The following is a 19,312-nucleotide window of genomic DNA, read 5'->3' as shown; positions in this document are numbered from 1 at the left end:
ATCAGGTTGTCCCACGTGGGGCTCACAGTCTTAATCCCCATTTTACAGATGAGGGAACTGAGGCCCAGAGGAGTGAAGTGACCTGCCCAAAGTCACCCAGCTGACAATCGGCGGAGCCGGGATTTGAACCCACGACCTCTGACTCCAAAGCCCGGGCTCTTTCCACTGAGCCACGCTGCTTCTCACAGTGCTTTGCACATAGTAAGCGCTTAACAAATACCATTAGCCAGCGCTTAGAACAGTGCTTTGCACATAGTAAGCGCTTAACAAGTAGCATGGCTCGGTGGAAAGAGCCCGGGCTTTGGAGTCAGACAGAGGTCGTGGGTTCAAATCCCAGCTCCGCCACTTGTCAAGCTGTGTGACTTTGGGCAAGTCACTTCACTTCTCTGGGCCTCAGTTCCCTCATCTGTAAAATGGGGATGAAGACTGTGAGCCCCATGTGGGACAACCTGATCACCTTGTAGCCTCCCCAGCGCTTAGAACAGGGCTTTGCACATAGTAAGCGCTTAATAAATGCCATCATTATTATTATTATGTAGAGACGGTCCCTACCCAACAACGGGCATGGAGAAGCAGCGTGGTCCAATGGAAAGAGCCCGACCTTGGGAGTCAGAGGTCGTGGGTTCTAATCCCACTCCACCACTTGTCGGCTGTGTGACTTTGGGCAAGTCATTTCACTTCTCTGGGCCTCAGTTCCCTCATCTGGAAAATGGGGGTGAAGACTGTGAGCCTCACGTGGGAAAATCTGATCGCCTTGTATCCCCCCGCAGTGCTTAGAACAGTGCTTTGCACATAGTAAATGCTTAATCAATCAATCGATCGTATTTATTGAGCGCTTACTGTGTGCAAAGCACTGGACTAAGCGCTTGGGAAGTACAAGCTGGCAACATATAGAGACGGTCCCTACCCAACAGTGGGCTCACAGTCTAGAAGGGGGAGACAGACAACAAAACACAACATATTAACAAAATAAAATAAATAGAATAGATAGGTACAAGTAAAATAAATAAATAATAAATAAATAAATAGAGTAATAAATATGTACAAACATATATACATATATACAGGTGCTGTGGGGAAGGGAAGGGAACCAAACATACTAACAAAATAAAATAAATAGAATAGATAGGTACAAGTAAAATAAATAAATAAACAAATAAATAGAGTAATAAATATGTACAAACATATATACATATATGCAGGTGCTGTGGGGAAGGGGGGATGGAAAGGGGGACAAGCTTAACAAATACCATTATTATTATTATGGCATTTGTTCATTCATTTATTCATTCAGTCATATTCATTAATAATAATAATAATAATAATGTCGGTAGTTGTTAAGTGCTTACCATGTGCCAGGCACTGTTCTAAGCACTGGGGCCATCAGGTTGTCCCAGGTAGGGCTCACAGTCTTCATCCCCATTTTTACAGATGAGGCCACTGAGGCCCAGAGAATAATAATAATAATAATGGTATTTGTTAAGCGCTTACTATGGGCAAAGCACTGTTCTAAGCGCTGGAGGAATACAAGGTGATCAGGTTGTCCCACGGAGGGGCTCTCAATCTTCATCCCCATTTTACAGATGAGGGAACTGAGGCCCAGAGAAGTGAAGTGACTTGCCCAAAGTCACCCAGCTGACAATTGGCAGAGCCGGGATTCGAACCCGTGACCTCTGACTCCAAAGCCCGGGCTCTTTCCACTGAGCCACGCTGCTTCTCCGTCACTTCACTTTTCTAGACTTCAGTCACCTCATCTAGAAAATGAGGATTAAGACTGTGAGCCCTATGCGGGGCAGGGACTGTGTCCATCCAATTCGCTTGTATCCACTCCAGCTCTTAGTATGGTGCCTGGCACATAGTAAGTGCTTCACAAATAATGATAATAATGATGGTATTTGTTAAGCGCTTACTATGTGCCAAGCACTGTTCTGAGCGCTGGGGGAGATACAAGGTCATCAGGTTGTCCCACTTGGGGCTCACAGTCTTCATCCCCATTTTACAGATGAGGGGGAACTGAGGCCCAGAGAAGTGAAGTGACTTGCCCAACATTCATTCAATCGTATTTATTGAGCGCTTACTGTGTGCAGAGCACTGTACTAAGCGCCTGGGAAGGACAAGTGGGCAACATAGAGAGCACTTACACGCAATTATAATTTCTTCTTAAGGAACGTGGAAGTTAGGGAGACCTCCTCTTAAACAATAACAACCATCATGTCTAAGGAGGAAAGAGATGCATCCATTCATTCAGTCGTATTTATTGAGCGCTTACTGTGTGCACAGCACTGTACTAAGCGCCTGGGAAGGACAAGTTGGCAAGTGGCAGAGCCGGGATTAGAACCCATGACCTCTGATTCCCAAGCCCGGGATCTTTCAACTGAGCCATGCTGCTTCCCTATTAGATGATAATAATAATATTGATAATAATAATAATAATAATGATAATAATAATAATAATAATAATGATGATGTATTCGGCTCAATAAATACGGTTGAATGAATGAATGAATGACTGCTTGCCGGGACACATACCCGCAGAACACGTACTCACTTTCCCCTGTGAACTACGAGGGGCCGAGGGGAGAAGTATGTTGCCAACTTGTACTTCCCAAGCGCTTAGTACAGTGCTCTGCACACGGTAAGCGCTCAATAAATGCGATTGAATGAATGAAAGTGCCTCATTCTGGGATGGAGGGGCCCAGGAAGGCCCAGCAAAGGCCTCAGATCTGTTCTCCAGGGACGTTCAGAGTTGGGACGACTCTTGTTGATACACACAGCACTTGTGTGTATTTGTACAGATTTATTACCCTATCATTGATGTGTCTATAGCTATAATTCTATTTATTCTGATGGTATTGAAGCCTCTCTACTTACTTTGTGTTGTTGTCAGTCTCCCCCTTCTAGACTGTGAGCCCGTTGTTGGGTAGGGACCGTGTCTATACGTTGCCAATTTGGACTTCCCAAGCGCTTAGTCCAGTGCTCTGCACACAGTAAGCGCTCACTAAATACGATCGAATGAATGAATAATGTCATTTATTAAGCACTTAACTTCTCTGTGCCTCAGTTCCCTCATCTGTAAAATGGGGATTAGGATTGTGAGCCCCCCGTGGGACAACCTGATCACCTTGTAACGTCCCCAGCGCTTAGAACAGTGCTTTGCACGTAGTAAGTGCTTAATAAATGCCATCATTATTATTATTATAGTGGATAGAACACGGGCCTGGGATTCAGAAGGACTTGGGTTCTAATCCTGACTCTGCCAATTATCTGCTGTGTGACCTTGGGCAAGTCACTCTTCTTCTTTGGGTCTCATCTGAAAATGGGGACTAAGACTGTGAGCCCTGTATGGGACGGGGACAGTGTCTAACCTAATTAGCTTGTATCATCATCATCAATTGTATTTATTGAGCGCTTACTGTGTGCAGAGCACTGTACTAAGCGCTTGGGAAGTACAAGTAGGCAACATATAGAGACGGTCCCTACCCAACAGTGGGCTCACAGTCTACCCCAGTGCTTAGAACAGTGTTCTGAGGTTATTTTATTTCTCCCCTGGTGTTTCTACATCTTAATTGTTTGTCTTTCATCTAAATGGTCTGCCCCTCTGGGCAGGGGTAATATCCCATCCTCCTAAACTGTTATATTTAGAAGACATAAATTCACAACAGTCAACTGTATAGTAAGTGCTTAAAAATAATGATAGCATTTATTAAGCGCTTACTGTGTGCAAAGCACTGTTCTAAGTGCTGGGGAGGTTTCAAGGTGATCAGGTTGTCTCAATCCCCGTTTTACAGACAAGGTAACTGAGGCTCAGAGAAGTGACTTGCCCAAAGTCACACAGCTGACAATCGGCGGAGCCGGGATTCGAACCCATTACCTCCGACTCCAAAGCCCGGGCTTTTTCCACTGAGCCACGCCGCCTCTCTGCTTATCTGCTTAACAGATACCATAAAAAGATTCACTGGGGATACCTGGCAAGCAAAGGCAGATCAGGAGCTAATATTATGGTTTTACCCAAATTCATCTCACCGAGAATATTTCTCCACTTTTGGGAAGCAGTGTGGTGAAGTGGAAAGCGCACTGGCGGGACAGTCAGAGGACCTGGGTTCAAATCTCACTTTCACCACTTTCCCTGCTTGCCCTGTAACCTTGGGCAAGTTGCTTAACTTTTCTGGGCCTCAGTTCCTTCATCTGCAAAATCCTTCATCTTGCATCTGCCCCAGCACTTAGTACAATCAATCAATCAATCAATCAATCAATCAATCAATTGTATTTATTGAGCGCTTACTGTGTGCAGAGCACTGGACTAAGCGCTTGGGAAGTACAAGTTGGCAACATATAGAGACAGTCCCTATCCAACAGTGGGCTCACAGTCTAGAAGGGGGAGACAGAGAACCAACCAAACATATTAACAAAATAAATAGAATAGCTATGTACAAGTAAAATAAATAAATAAATAATAATAATAGTAAATAGTACAGTGCTTGGCATGTAGTAAGCATTTAACAAATACCACAATTACTGACTTTGGTTTGTTCAGTTCAATCATCAGTAGCTGTAATTCTATTTATATAGCTATAATTCTATTTATATAGCTATATAAATTATATATATTTATTTATTTATTTATTTTACTTGTACATATCCCTTTTATACTGTGAGCCCACTGTTGGGTAGGGACTGTCTCTATGTGTTGCCAATTTGTATTTCCCAAGCGCTTAGTACAGTGCTCTGCACATAGTAAGCGCTCAATGAATACGATTGATGATGATGATGATGCTATCTATTCTATTTATTTTATTTTGTTAGTATGTTTGGTTTTGTTCTCTGTCTCCCCCTTTTAGACTGTGAGCCCACTGTTGGGTAGGGACTGTCTCTATATGTTGCCAACTTGTACTTCCCAAGCGCTTAGTACACTGCTCTGCACACAGTAAGCGCTCAATAAATACAATTGATGATAATTGATGATGATAGCTATAATTCTATTTATATAGCCATAATTCTATTTATTCTGACGGTTTTGACACCTGTCAACGTGTTTTGTTTTGTTGTCAGTCTCCCCTTTCTAGACTGTGAGCCCGTCGTTGCGTAGGGACCGTCTCTAGATGTTGCCGACTTGTACTTCCCAAGCGCTTAGTCCAGTGCTCTGCACGCAGTAAGCGCTCAATAAATACGGTTGAATGAATGAATGAATCTATCAATCAATAATAAAAACTGAGAATAGGAAATTAAGCCCATTTATCCACCTGTTCAACTGGCCATTTGTTTTTCTTTTTTAATGCAGTTATTGTCCAACCTTATTATAGTAATATTTTGTTTTTCTAGATTGAATCATCATCATCAATCGTATTTATTGAGCGCTTACTGGGTGCAGAGCACTGTACTGAGCGCTTGGGAAGTACCAATTGGCAACATATAGAGACAGTCCCGACCCAACAGTGGGCTCACAGTCTAAAAGGGGGAGACAAAACCAAAACACACTAACAAAATAAAATAAATAGAATAGATATGTACAAGTAAAGAATAGATACGTACAAGATTGAATGTTACCAAAAGCAGGGGAATCAGCCTTTTTAGGAGACTGCTGCGCCATAAGTAAATACCGTTAAAGGGCAAACCTTGCTGTCTTCTCACAGTAGACTTGTCAAGCTCCATACTTGTACAAAATACTAAATACTTAGGTAAATTACTAATTCATCTTATTGTTGAATAGGTTTCGATGCTCTTTAGGAATGAACCACCAGCTATTTGCCCAGACCATCTATTTGGACCCCGTCATTTTTTAAGATGCCTGGAAGGATGGGAAAATAGTTGTAGTGCAGTGGGCAAAATTGTCTCCAGAGGGAACAAAAATACAGAGTTTTTTCTCCCACTGTTTCCTGGCCCTCTGTCTACTCCAGCTAGTAAAGCCCAGAAAAGTTACAATATTCAACCTGACATAATCATCTGCCAGTTGGGAAGCGACATCACCTAATGGAAAGAGCCCAGGCCTGGGAATCAATCAATCAATCGTATTTATTGAGCGCTTACTGTGTGCAGGGCACTGTACTAAGCGCTTGGGAAGTACAGGTTGGCAACATAGAGAGACGGTCCCTCCTGACATAATCATCTGCCAGTTGGGAAGCGACATCGCCTAATGGAAAGAGCCCAGGCCTGGGAATCAATCAATCAATCAATCAATTGTATTTATTGAGCGCTTACTGTGTGCAGAGCACTGTACTAAGCGCTTGGGAAGTACAAATTGGCAACATCTAGAGACAGTCCCTACCCAACAGCGGGCTCACAGTCTAGAAGGGGGAGACAGACAACAAAAGAAAACATATTAACAAAATAAAATAAATAAATAGGAGTTCCAATCCCAGATCCACCACTTTCCTGCTGTGACCTTGTAAAATGGGGTCAAGATACTTGCTTTTCCTCCCACTTAGATTGTGGGCTGGGGACTATCTGAGCTCATTATCCTGTCTACCCCACACTTAGCACAGTGCTTGGCACACAGTAAGCACTTAAGTACCATAATGAGTTTAGCAGATATTTCAGTATTTTCAAAACTCTTCAATTATTCGCATACTGCTAAGGCTTGGCGGTGATCCGTGACTTGTGTTATCTTAAACGAGGATAATCTCACTCTCACTTAACTGCTCCGTGCCTCAGTTCCCTCATCTGCCAAAGAATAATAATAATAATAATAATAATTGGCATTTGTTAAGCGCTTACTATGTGCAAAGCACTGTTCTAAGCGCCGGGGAGGATACGGGGTGATCAGGTTGTCCCACGTGGGGCTCACAGTCTTCATCCCCATTTTACAGATGAGGTAACTGAGGCCCAGGGAAGTTAAGTGACTTGCCCAAGATCACACAGCAGACATGTGGTGGAGTCGGGATTCGAACCCATGACCTCTGACTCCTCTTTCCACTGAGCCACACTGCTTCTCCAAATGGGACTCAACGCCTGTTCTCCCTCCTACTTAGACTGTGAGCCCCATCTGGGGCTTGATTATCTTTTGTCTACCTCCTTCCCCTCCCCACAGCACCTGTATATATGTTTGTACAGATTTATTACTCTATTTACTTGTACATATTTACTATTCTATTTATTTTGTTAATGATGTGCATCTAGCTTTATTTCTATTTATTCTGATGACTTGACACCTGTCCACATGTTTTGTTTTGTTGCCTGTCTCCCCCTTCTAGAGGGTGAGCCCGTTGTTGGGTAGGGACCGTCCCTATATGTTTCTGACTTGTACTTCCCAAACGCTTAGTACAGCGCTCTGCACACACATATCTATTCTATTTATTCCATATCTATTCTATTGATTTTATTTTGTTAATGTTTTGTTTCGTTCTCCGTCTCCCCCTTCTAGACTGTGAGCCCACTGTTGGGTAGGGACCGTCTCTATATGTTGCCAACTTGTACTTCCCAAGCGCTTAATACAGTGCTCTGCACACAGTAAGCGCTCAATAAATACGATTGATTGGTTGATTAAGCGCTCAATAAATACGATTGAATGAATGAATGAATGAATGCTTGGCATAGAGTAAGCACTGAAATACCATGATTATGATTATGATTATTTATCCATAACACAGTCATTTTTATTTATTCATTGAGCCATTAAATCCAACATTTTTAATATTTTTTTTCTTAGCCCCATCAGTCTTTCTCTGCAATACCCATTTTATTCCCATGTTCCCGCTCATATCATCATCATCATCATCATCAATCGTATTTATTGAGCGCTTACTGTGTGCAGAGCACTGTACTAAGCACTTGGGAAGTACAAGTTGGCAATATATAGAGACAGTCCCTACACAACAGTGGGCTCACAGTCTAAAAGTCATATTTCAGTATATTCCCATATTCCGTTGCTGTGCGTGATGAAGCCGTCTCCTCCTTCCGACCCCTAGCTTAGTCAGCTGTCCCTCCTTTTCTGAATTCCCCCTAGACTGTGAGCTCATTGTGGGCAGGGATTGTCACTGTTTATTGTTGTATTGTACTTTCCCAAGCACTTTGTACAGTGCTCTGCACACAGGAAGCGCTTAATAAATACACTTGAATGAATGAATGAATGAATGAGTCCCTTCTTCAGGCTTAATGACAATTTCCCTAAGAGAGGCTTTTAGAGAAAGGAAAGAAAAAAACCCCAAAAGCCCAAATAATTCCCTTGTTCGGCTGAGATTATTTTATTTCTACCCTAGTGTTTCTACATCTCAATTGTTTGTCTTTCATCTAAATGGACTGCCCCTCCGTGCAGGGGTAATATCTATCCTCCTAAGCTGTTATATTTAGAAAACATAAATTCACACCAGTCAGCTGTATTGATGGCACTGTAAACAAATCACAAAGTACGTTCTCCATAAAATTAATGAAGCCTATAAACTGCACTACATATGGAGAGGCTGTGAGGAGAGAGGGAGTCAAGACAGATTTTTCGTGGAGCGTTTTAACATCTCACCTGAGGCTTCCTGGTAGACTGCAGTGCAGATTTAAATGCTGTGTTGTGTCTGTGAAATAGTCTCAAAGTTGGAGAACGCGTATTTGGTTCATTTATTCCTTCCAAAGGAGTATCCCATCCCTCCATCCCCATCTTGGACTTGTAATTACTATCTTGAAGAGTTCTAATTTAAGTCTCTGGGAACTGGTGTGAACTCCATTCTGCAGGCCATCTGTCCCCTGACTGCTAAAACGGGCCTGTCGGTTCCAGGAGAAACAGCGGTCGGGAATGGTGGAAAGGGCTAGTGGAAAGAGCTTGGATTTGGGAGTCAGAAGACTTGGGTTCTAATCTCCATTCGGCCAATGGCCCGCTGTGCGACCCCGGGTAAGTCATTTAACCTCTCTGGGCCTCAGTTGCCTTATTTGTAAAATGGGGGCGAGATATTTGCTCTTCCTCCCTCTTAGACTGTGGGCTAGGGACGATCTGATCTGATGATCCCGTCTACCCCACACTCAGCACTGTGCTTGGCACGTAGGAAACCCTTAAGTACCATAATGAATTTAGCAGATAATTAAACATGTCAAAACTCTTCAATTAGCGACAGAACCTTGTGTGGCGATCCTTGGCTTGTGTTGCCTTAAATTGTGATAATCTCACTCTCAGCAGGACCTATTCTTGATCTGCGTCTCTATGTGTTGCCGACGTGGACTTCCCAAGCGCTTAGTACAGTGCTCTGCACACAGTAAGCGCTCAATAAATACAATTGATTGATTGATTTTCCAGGAGCAATGGTGATAGGCTGCAGGGAACCATCCACACTCTCTAATCCAGGCCTCTCTTGCGGTCGCCAAAATGCCTTGCAGTGTGACATTATGGGGTGCGGGCTTTGGCTGCGGAATTTTTTTGTGTTCTTCCCCCAGTAATTACTGACGAGCCCTTAGCTGTTTCATACGCGGTCGCTGAGTGTGGTAGGAACTCCTGGCATCTTTGCTACTTAGGAGACTGGAGTTCACTAATCAATAAATCCGTGGTATTTATTGAGAGCCATCTTCTCGCCCGTGTCCTGCCTCTGCCCTGGAACGCCCTCCCTGCTCGAATCTGACAGAAAATTACTCTATCTCAATAAATACGATTGAAAGAATGAATGAATGAATGAAAATCTCCCTTTAAAGCCTCATTGAAGGCCCACCTCCTCCAAGAGGCCTTCCCTGATTAAGCCCTCCTTTCCTTTCCTCTTCTTCCTCTCCTTTCTGCATTTCCCTGACTTGTTCTCTTCATTCGTCCGGAGCGCTTAGGTACATAGAAGCAGCGTGGCTCAGTGGAAAGAGCCCGGGCTTTGGAGTCAGAGGTCATGGGTTCAAATCCCGGCTCTGCCAACCGCCGGCTGTGTGACTTTGGGCAAGTCACTCAACTTCTCTGTGCCTCAGTGACCTCATCTGGAAAATGGGGATTAAGACTGTGAGCCCCACGTGGGACAACCCGATCACCTTGTATCCTCTCCAGCGCTTAGAACATCATCATCATCATCATCAATCGTATTTATTGAGCGCTTACTATGTGCAGAGCACTGTACTAAGCGCTTGGGAAGTACAAATTGGCAACATATAGAGACAGTCCCTACCCAACAGTGGGCTCACAGTCTAAAAGGGAACAGTGCTTTGCACATAGTAAGCACTTAACAAATGCCATTATTCTTATTATTATTACTGGCCTTTTTTGCATACCTCCTGAGCTCTGTGAGATTAAGACTGTGAGCCCCCCGTGGGACAACCTGATCACCTTGTAACCTCCCCAGCGCTTAGAACAGTGCTATGCATGTAGTAAGTGCTTAATAAATGTCATCATTATTATTATATCAATCAATCAATCATATTTATTGAGCGCTTACTGTGTGCAGAGCCCTGTACTAAGCGCTTGGGAAGTACAAGTTGGCAACTTCTAGAGACGGTCCCTACCCGACAACCTGATCACCTTGTAACCTCCCCAGCGCTTAGAACAGTGCTTTGCACAAAGTAAGCGCTTAATAAATGCCATCATTATTATTATTATTATTATTAACAGTGGGCTCACAGTCTAGAAGGGGGAGACAGACAACAAAACAAGACATATTAACAAAATAAATAAATAAATGCATCCGTACTTTATTCACATATTAATGTCTGTCTCCCCCTCTAGACTGTAAGGTCAGTGTGGGCAGGGAATGCATCTTGTACTTCCCAAGCGCTTAGTACAGTGCTCTGCACACAGTAAGCGCTCAATAAATACGATTGATGATGATGCTAATAATAATGATAGCATTTATTAAGCGCTTACTATGTGCAAAGCACTGTTCTAAGCGCTGAGCACTGTTCTAAGCGCTGATGATGATCGTGATGATGATATTGTACTGTCCCAAGTGCTTAGTACAGTGCTCCGCACACAGTAAGCGCTCAATGAGTACGATTGACTATTACTATTACTCTATTTATTATTACTCTATTTATTTATTTATTACTCTATTTATTTATTTATTTATTTTACTTGTACATATCTATCCTATTTATTTTATTTCGTTGGTATGTTTGGTTTTGTTCTCCGTCTCCCCCTTTTAGACTGTGAGCCCACTGTTGGGTAGGGGCCGTCTCTGTGTGTTGCCAATTTGTACTTCCCAAGCGCTTAGTACAGTGCTCTGCACACAGTAAGCGCTCAATAAATACATACAATTGATGATGATGACGATTGACTATTCAAGTTGCCCCCAGCTCGCTCAAAATGTCGGGAACGCTCGTGGACCAGGGAAGGCAGGGTTGGAGCAATGAGTTATGAAAATATTGGGGGGTTTTTTATCATTGTTTTGATTACATTTTAAATCGATCCATAACTAAATAGTATTTATTGAGTGTCGACTGCGCGGAGGGCACGGACCTAAGAACTTGGGCATTTACCTGAGAAGTGAAAGACGCGGTCCTTACCCCTGTGGAGTTTAAAGTCTAACAGGGCCAGGCAGGGGCATGCGAGGGGTGAACTGGGTGTTTCTTTCATAGATATCTGGTGCCTTCCAGAATCGAGGGGACCCCCTTGCACCTCTCAAATCAATCAATCGTATTTATTGAGCGCTTACTGCCTGCGGAGCACCGTACTGAGCGCTTGGGAAGTACAAGTTGGCGACATATAGATAGACCGTCTCTATATGTTGCCAACTTGTACTTCCCAAGCTCTTAGTACAGTGCTCCGCATGCAGTAAGCGCTCAATAAATACGATTGAATGAATGAATTTTACTTGTACATAATTACTATTCTATTTATTTTGTCAATGCTGTGCATCTAGCTTTACTTCGATTTATTCTGATGACACCTGACCACCTGTTTTGTTTCGTCATCCGTCTCCCCCCTTCTAGACTGTGAGCCCGTTGGTGGGTGGGGACCGCCTCTCTATGTTGCCGACTTGTACTTCCCAAGCGCTTAGTACAGTGCTCTGCACAGAGTAAGCGCTCAATAAATACGATTGAATGAATGAATCTACCTTTACTTCTATTTATTCTGATGACTTGCCACCTGACCACCTGTTTGGTTTTGTCGTCTGTCTGCCCCTTCTAGACTGTGAGCCCGTTGTTGAGTGGGGACCGCCTCTCTATGTTGCCGACTTGTACTTCCCAAGCGCTTAGTACAGTGCTCTGCACACAGTAAGCGCTCAATAAATACGATTGAATGAATGGAGACGGTCCCTACCCAACAGTGGGCTCACAGTCTAGAAGAGTGGGCTCACAGTCAAGCAGCATGGCTCAGTGGCGAGAGCCCAGGCTTGGGAGTCAGAGGTCGTGGGTTCTAATCCCGGCTCCGCCACCTGTCAGCTGGGTGACTTTGGGCAAGTCACTTCACTTCTCTGTGCCTCATCTGTAAAATGGGGATTAAAACTGTGAGCCCCCTGTGGGACAACCTGATCGCCTTATAGCCTCCCCAGCGCTTAGAACAGTGCTTTGCACATAGTAAGCGCTTAACAAATACCATCATCATTATTATTATCATCCTGGCTCCGCCGCTTGTCAGCTGGGTGACTTTGGGCAAGTCACTTCACTTCTCTGGGCCTCAGTGACCTCATCTGGAAAATGGAGATTAAGACTGTGAGCCCCACGTAGAACAACCTGATCATCTTGTAGCCTCTCCAGCGCTTAGAACAGTGCTTTGCACGTAGTAAGCGCTTAACAAATGCCATTATTATTATTATTATTATTATTATTATTATTATTATTAATGGCCTTTTTTGCATACCTGCTGAGCTCTGTCACTGAAAAAGTGGCTTTTTCTCTTAGCCCCTCTAGACTATAAGCTCCTTGTGGGCAGGGGACATGTCTACCAACTCTGTTATAATAGAGTTATATATATAATAATACATATTATGCATAATAATGTATTGTACTCCCAAGTGTACTCTGCCAGTACAGAATGCTGGGCTGCACACATTAAGTGCTCAATAAATACCACCGATTGATTTCATCCCTGGAAGTCATGTCTCCTAAGCGCTTAGTACAGTGCTAAGCGCTTAGTACAGTGCTCTGCACATAGTGAGCGCTCAATAAATACGATTGATGATGATGATGTGCTCAAAATGAAATGTCATACTACGCGGTAGGTAGAGATGTCACCTGCAAAGAGCAGGTGAGGCATTTCCTCCCCTGACCCAACCTAACCCAATATAAGCCCGGGTTTAGGAGTCAGAGATCATGGGTTCGAATCCCGCCTCTGCCCCTTTTTTTTTCTAACGGCATTTGTTAAGCGCTTACTATGTGCAGAGCTGACTTGTCGGCTGTGTGACTTTGGGCAAGTCACTCAACTTCTCTGTGCCGCAGTTACCTCATCTGGAAAATGGGGACTAAGACTGTGAGCATTTGGGGGTTGCCCGGTTTCCGGTCGGGGCTCTTTTGGTCTGTTTATTAGTACTATTATTATTCTATTATATATTATTATTATTAATAATAGTATTTGTGAAGCACTCTGTGTCAAGCACGGTTCTAAGCGCTGGGGTAGATACCACCTGTCTCCATGTTTTGTTTTGTTGTCTGTCTCCCCCTTCTAGACTGTGAGCCCGTTGCTGGGTAGGGACCGTCTCTAGATGTTGCCGACTTGGACTTCCCAAGCGCTTAGTACAGGGCTCTGCACACAGTAAGCGCTCAATAAATACGATTGATTGAATGAATGAATGAATGAATACCACCTAATCAGGCTGGACACAGTCCCTATACCACAGAGGGCTCAGAATCTTAATCCCCACTTTTATAGTTGAGGTAACGGAGGCCCAGGGAAGTAAAATGACTTGCCCAAGGTCACTTAACAGATGTGTCGGAGCCGGGATTATTATTAATAATAACATTTGTTAAGTGCTATGTGCCAGACCCTGTACTGAGCGCTGGGGCGGATGCAAGCCAATCGGGTGGGACACGTGTCCCACGTGGGGCTCACGGCCTCAATCCCCATTTTACAGATGAGGGAACTGAGGCCTGGAGAAGGGAAGTGAGTTGCCCAAGGTCACGCAGCGGACAAGTGTCAGAGCCGGGATTATTATTAATAATAGCATTTGTTAAGTGCCAACTGTGTGCCAGACACTGTAGTGAGCGCTGGGGTGGATGCTAAATCGGGTTGGACACAGTCCCCTGTCCCACAGACGCTGGGACATCTCTCCCACTTTACAGATGATGAACTGAGGCCTAGGGAAGGGAAGTGAGTGGCCCAAGGTCACACAGTAGACAAGTAAGCGCTCAATAAATAACGATTGAATGAATGAAAAGGGGCAGGTCAGGGATTAGAATGTATATATTTGTACATATTTATTACTTTATTTTACTTGTACATATTTACTACTCTATTTTTTTAATGATGCGCATATAGTTATAATTCTATTTATTCCGATGGTATTGATGCCTGTCTACTTGTTTTGTGTTGTTGTCTGTAATAATAATAATAATAATGTTGGTATTTGTTAAGTGCTTACTATGTGCCAAGCACTGGGGGGTTACAAGGTAATGAAGGTTGTCCCACGTGGGGCTCACAGTCTTCATCCCCATTTTCCAGATGAGGGAACTGAGGCCCAGAGAAGTTCAGTGACTTGCCCCAAGTCACACAGCTGACAAGTGGCGGAGCAGAATTAGAACCCATGACCCCTGGCTCCCAAACCTGTGCTCTTTCCACTGAGCCACGCTGTTTCTAGACTGTGAGCCCGTTGTTGGGTAGGGATCGTCTCTATCTGTTGCCGACTTGTACTTCCCAAGCGCTTAGTCCAGTGCTCTGCAAGCAGTAAGCGCTCAATAAATACGATTGAATGAATGAATGAATGAATGAATGAATTAGAACCCAGGACTTCGGACTCCCAGTCCTGGGCTGTGTTTACTGGCCATGCCAAACTAGAGAAGCAGCGTGGCTCAGTGGAAAGAGCCCGGGCTTTGGAGCCAGAGGTCATGGGTTCAAATCCCAGCTCCGCCACTTGTCAGCTGGGTGACTTTGGGCAAGTCACTTCACTTCTCTGGGCCTCAGTTACCTCATCTGGAAAATGGGGATGAAGTCTGTGAGCCCCCCTGTGGGACAACTTGATTACCTTGTATCTACCCCAGTGCTTAGACGGTGCTTTGCACATAGTAAGCGCTTAATAAATGCCGTCATTATTATTATTTATTAATTGAAGAGTGGCCCCAGGGCGAGGCCCCAACGCCCTCCTGAAGCAGCGTGGCTCAGTGGCAACCGGGCTTGGGAGTCAGAGGTCGTGGGTTCTAATCCCGGTTCCGCCGCTTGTCAGCTGTGTGACTTTGGGCAAGTCACTTCACTTCTCTGGGTCTCAGTTCCCTCATCTGGAAAATGGGGATGAAGACTGTGAGCCCCCCCACCGTGGGACAACCTGATCACCCTGTATCCTCCCCAGCCCTTAGAACAGCTCTTGGCGCACAGTAAGCGCTTAACAAATGCCATCGTTATTATTATTATTATTATTCTCTGTACCTCAGTTACCTCATCTGTAAAATGGGGAGGAAGATTGTGAGCCCCACGTGGGACCACCTGATCACCTTGTTACACTCCAGCGCTCAGAACAGTGCTTGGCACATAGTAAGCGCTTCACAAATACCATCATCATCCTGAACAGGCTCCTCAGGAACTGCCCTGACTAAGGTCGGGGCCTAGTCCTGCCCAACCCGACATGGCGCTTCTCCCTCCGGGCAGCTGGGGCCGGGCAGGACTGGTGTGGGCAGGACTGGTGTGGGCAAGGCTGGTGTGGGGAGGGCATAGTGTGGGCAAGATTGGTGTGGGTAGGACTGGGGTGAGCAGGACTGGGGTGGGAAGGACTGGTGTGGGCAGGACTGGGGTGAGCAGGGCTGGTGTGGGCAGGGACTGGTGTGGACAGGGTTGGTGTGGTGTGGGCCTAGTGTGGGCAGGACTGGGGTGGGCAGGGCTGGTGTGGTGTGGGCAGAGTCACGTGTGGGCAGGACTGGTGTGGGCAGGGTCGGGTGTGGGGTGGGCCTAGTGTGGGCAAGATTGGTGTGGGCAGGGTCGGTTTGGGGCAGGCGTAGTATGGACAGGACTGGGCCTAGTATGGGCAGGACTGGTGTGGGGTGGGCCTAGTGTGGGCAGGGCTGGTGTGGGCAGGGCTGGTGTGGGGTGGGCCTAGTGTGGGCACGGTTGCGTGTGGGCAGGACTGGTGTGGGTAGGGTTGGATGTGGAGCGGGCCTAGTGTAAGCAGGACCAGGTGTGGGCAGAACTGGTGTGGGCAGGGTTGGGTGTGGGGTGGGCCTAGTGTGGGCAGGGCTGGTGTGGGCAGGACTGGTGTGGGGCGGGCCTAGTGTGGGCAAGATTGGTGTGGACAGGACTGGTGTGGGGCGGGCCTAGTGTGGGCAAGATTGGTGTGGGCAGGACTGGTGTGGGCAGGACTGGTGTGGGGTAGGCCTAGTGTGGGCAGGACTGGTGTGGGCAGGGCCTAGTGTGGGCAGGACTGGTGTGGGCAGGGCCTAGTGTGGGCAGGACTGATGTGGGGTGGGCCTAGTGTGGGCAGGACTGGTGTGGGGTGGGCCTAGTGTGGGCAGGACTGGTGTGGGGTGGGCCTACTGTGGGCAGGCCTGGTGTGGGCAGGCCTGGTGTGGGCAGGGTTGGGTGTGGGGCGGGCCTAGTGTGGGCAGGCCTGGTGTGGGCAGGGTTGGGTGTGGGGCGGGCCTAGTGTGGGCAGGCCTGGTGTGGGCAAGATTGGTGTGGGCAGGACTGGTGTGGGCAGGACTGGTGTGGGGTGGGCCTAGTGTGGGCAGGACTGGTGTGGGGTGGGCCTAGTGTGGGCAGGACTGGTGTGGGCAGGGTTGGGTGTGGGGTGGGCCTAGTGTGGGCAGGACTTGTGTGCGCAGGGTTGGGTGGGCAGGGTTGGGTGTGGGCAGGGGCGGGTGTGGCGTGGGCCTAATGTGGGCAGGACTGGTGTGGGCAGGGCTGGTGTGGGCAGGACTGGTGTGGGGTGGGCCTAGAGTGGGCAGGACTGCTGTGAGGCGGGCCTAGTGTGGGCAGGGTTTGTATGGGCAGGGTCGGGTGTGGGGCAGGCCTTAGTGTGGGCAAGATTGGTTTGGGCAGGGTTGGTGTGGGACGGGCCTAGTGTGGGCAAGATTGGTGTGGGCAGGGTTGGGTGTGGGGCGGGCCTAGTGTGGGCAAGACTGGTGTGGGCAGGACTGGTGTGGAGTGGGCCTAGTGTGGGCAAGATTGGTGTGGGCAGGACTGGTGTGGGGTGGGCCTAGTGTGGGCAGGACTGGTGTGGGGTGGGCCTAGTGTGGGCAGGACTGGTGTGGGGTGGGCCTAGTGTGGGCAGGACTGGTGTGGGATGGGCCTAGTGTGGGCAGGACTGGTGTGGTCAGGGCTGGTGTGGACAGGGTCGGGTGTGGGGCGGGCCTAGTGTGGGCGAGATTGGTGTGGGCAGGACTGGTGTGGGGTGGGCCTGGTGTGGGCAAGATTGGTGTGGGCAGGACTGGTGTGAGGTGGGCCTAGTGTGGGCAGGGTTGGGTGTGGGATGGGCCTAGTGTGGGCAAGATTGGTGTGGGCAGGGTCAGTTGTGGGGCAGGCCTAGTGTGGGCAAGATTGGTGTGGGCAGGGTCGGGCGTGGGGCGGGCCTAGTGTGGGCAAGATTGGTTTGGGCAGGACTGGTGTGGGCAGGGTTGGGTGTGGGGTGGGCCTAGTGTGAGCAGGACTGGTGTGGTCAGGGTCGGGTGTGGGGTGGGTCTAGTGTGGGCAGGATCGGGTGTGGGCAGGACTGGTGTCGGACGGGCCTAGTGTGGGCAGGACTGGTGTGGGCAGGACCGGTGTGGAACGGGCCTAGTGTGGGCAGGACTGGTGTGGGCAGAGTCGGGTGTGGAGCGGGCCTAGTGTGCGCAAGATTGCTGTGGGCAGGACTGGTGTGGGTCGGGCCTAGTGTGGGCAGGACTGGTGTGGGGCGGGCCTAGTGTGGGCAGGACTGGTGTGGGCAGGGTCGGGTGTGGGGAGGGCCTAGTGTGGGCAGGGCTGGTGTGGGCAGGACTGGTGTGGGGCGGGCCTGGTGTGGGCAGGCTGGTGTGGACAGAGTCGGGTGTGGGGCGGGCCTAGTGTGGGCGAGGTTGGTGTGGGCAGGACTGGTGTGGGCAGGACTGGTGTGGGACGGGCCTAGTATGGGCAGGGCTGGTGTGGAGTGGGCCTAGTGTGGGCAAAACTGGTGTGGTCAGGGTCGGGTGTGGAGTGGGCCTAGTGTGGGCGAGATTGGTTTGGGCAGGACTGGTGTGGGTCGGGCCTAGTGTGGGCAGGGCAGGGTCGGGTGTGGGTGAGGGGAGGAGCGGGTGGGGGTCGGGCCTAGCGAGGGCCGGCCGTGAGGCGGTGCGTTGGTTGGTTCCCGCCTGCGTCGTCCTGGCGCCGCCCCTTCCCTCCCTCCCTCCCTCCTCCCGCGGGTAGTTGGCGGAAGTGGCGCCATTTTGGGTGTCCGTCCGGCTGCGGTGCGGGAAGGCGGGTCGGGTCGGGCCGGGCCGCGGCGGGGCCTCCCCGGGGACAGGGCCTCCACGGCGGCGGCGAGGAGCCGGACCGGCTATCAAGGTGAGCGCGGACTAAGCGCTCAGCACAGTGCTCCGCACACGGTAGGCGCTCAATAAAGCCGGCTGAATGAATGAATGAATGAATGAATGACTAACGGGAGTGGGGGGGACGACGACGAGGCCGCTCCGGCCTGCCCGCGGCCCTCCCGGCAGCCTCTGCGGCTGGGCCTGGACAAACGCCCGCCAGCCCGCCACCCCCGTTTCCAAGGAAACCGACCCCTCTGAGGCCCCCCCCTGCCCAGGACGATGATGAAGATTCATTCATTCAGTCGTATTTATTGAGCGCTTTCTGTGTGCGGAGCACTGGGCTAAGCGCTTATGAGGATTCGTCCATTCAATCGTCTTTATTGAGCGCTTACAGTGTGAGCGCTTATGAGGATTCATCCATTCAGTCGCCTTTATTGAGCGCTTTCTGTGTGCAGAGCACTGAGCTAAGCGCTTAAGAGGATTCATCCATTCAGTCGTCTTTTTTGAGCAATTACAGTGTGAGCGCTTATGAGGATTCATCCATTCAGTCGCCTTTATTGAGCGCTTACCGTGTGCAGAGCACTGGGCTAAGCGCGCATGAGGATTCATCCATTCAGTCGTCTTTTTTGAGCAATTACAGTGTGAGCGTTTATGAGGATTCATCCATTCAATCGTCTTTATTGAGCGCTTACTGTGTGCAGAGCACTGGGCTAAGCGCGCATGAGGATTCATCCGTTCAATCGTCTTTATTGAGTGCTTACTGTGTGAGCGCTTATGAGGATCCATCCATTCAGTCGCCTTTATTGAGCGCTTACCGTGTGCAGAGCACTGGGCTAAGCGCGCATGAGGATTCATCCGTTCAATCGTCTTTATTGAG

At 48.0% G+C, this 19,312-nt stretch overlaps 1 protein-coding gene across 5 annotated transcripts in view; it reads left to right on the top strand.

Annotated features, from left to right (window-relative positions):
• Positions 1–18,411: 18,411 nt before the first annotated feature.
• CELF1 (CUGBP Elav-like family member 1) overlaps positions 18,412–19,312 on the top strand; it is a 69,998-nt gene continuing 69,097 nt past the window's right edge. For 2 of the 5 annotated variants that reach the window (XM_038765112.1, XM_038765108.1), the window contains exon 1: positions 18,412–18,469. The gene's annotated coding sequence lies outside the window, so the exon portion shown is untranslated. Of the gene's footprint in view, positions 18,511–19,312 lie in introns of all 5 variants that reach the window. The other 3 variants (XM_038765113.1, XM_038765111.1, XM_038765109.1) reach the window with 2 other exon arrangements.

Source organism: Tachyglossus aculeatus, chromosome 22 (genome assembly GCF_015852505.1).
Source record: "Tachyglossus aculeatus isolate mTacAcu1 chromosome 22, mTacAcu1.pri, whole genome shotgun sequence".
NCBI classification, from domain to species: Eukaryota; Metazoa; Chordata; class Mammalia; order Monotremata; family Tachyglossidae; genus Tachyglossus; species Tachyglossus aculeatus.
The sequence above is the reverse complement of the archived record's forward strand: the minus strand, read 5'-3'. Positions and strand labels throughout refer to the sequence as shown.